At 45.1% G+C, this 1,329-nt stretch overlaps 1 protein-coding gene across 1 annotated transcript in view; it reads right to left on the reverse strand.

The window, feature by feature from the left end:
• The window catches only part of LOC116400745 (voltage-dependent T-type calcium channel subunit alpha-1I-like), a 153,271-nt gene that overhangs the window by 38,632 nt on the left and 113,310 nt on the right, over positions 1-1,329 (reverse strand). The gene's annotated exons all lie outside the window — the stretch shown is intronic.

Genomic DNA, 1,329 nt, shown 5'->3' on the forward strand with positions numbered 1-1,329 from the left:
AAGCAGGGGATGCTTTAGGGCGGGGCTACACAGTGATTGACAGCTCTGAACCAGAGACGTATACGGTGTCTCTACGTCACTCCTCCTCAGTCCAGATATGGTCACTTCAAAACAACTACGTCCACTTCTTATATACAGTCTAAGGTTGGTGTGCATAGAGTTAGCTAACTTGGTAACATGTTGCATCGTAGCATGGCTACATCTGGCTTGCAGTGGTGCAGTTAGCATGCTGACAGGGTTTCCGTTGGGTGCTAAATACACAGTCAACAGGTGTGTCATAAAAAAGACCGCGTCATGCTTTGAAGCAGACAACTACACACTATGAGAGATGACATGCAATGAAAGAGAAAGGGACACGAGGACATTATCTGCAGGAACACAGTGGTCCCTTTTGCTCATTATCTCATGAACCCACAAACTACGAGCAGGCCTAGTCAATCAATACACACACACCAACACACACACACCCACACACACACCAAAACACATCCACAGAAGACCAGCAACCGCATTTCTGGCAAGAAAATGTGAAAGCTAAAGGAGCGCTCGCTTTCTCTCCATCTATCTATCGGTTCGTTCTTTCTTTTGCCTCCTCGTGGCTTTGTCTAGTTATCAGCAATTTTACTCACTGCGGATCGAATGCTCCAAATTGATTGGTGGAAAGGGCAAGGAGAAGGACAAAAGCTTCTTTCTTTTTACTTCACACAACTGCACTCAAACACACACACACACACACACACACACACACACACACTGATGCCAGTACAAAGTACTAAAGTGCTCCTGGTTTACTGCAATGTTTAGAGGATTGCTGAGGAACAGTGAGCAGGGGGAATATCTGGTATTTGTTGCCGTGTGTCCACATCCCTGCTGTCTGCTCCATTCAACACAGCAGTCAAACAAAACAGAACACGTTTTGTCATCAATTATGGACGTTGCAGATGCTGCCTTTAATAAAAGGTGTGATGACTCCTGCCACCTTGGAGAACGGTCTGGGACACTATCACGTAATACTGTAAAAGTTACACCAGCAATTACTTGTGATAAAATTAGCAGCTGGACATGCTGCCGGTATTTAAACAAGCCCTCAGAGACTTGTTAACACTTGAACATTGGCACAAAAAAAGCAGTTGGATGCATGTATTCTTTAATGCCTTTACGATATATTAGTGTCGTCAGCATCACGCTGTTAATGTGCATCAATGTCTGTCTCTGACACCCTTTGAGTCCTTCTCTGTCTGGCTTTACTCTATGAAGAAGAGCGCACGCGCACACACACACACACACACACACACACACACACACACACACACACACACACACACACAC

This window comes from Anarrhichthys ocellatus, unplaced genomic scaffold, assembly GCF_004355925.1.
Source record: "Anarrhichthys ocellatus isolate YVR2014 unplaced genomic scaffold, GSC_Weel_1.0 scaffold197, whole genome shotgun sequence".
NCBI lineage: Eukaryota > Metazoa > Chordata > Actinopteri > Perciformes > Anarhichadidae > Anarrhichthys > Anarrhichthys ocellatus.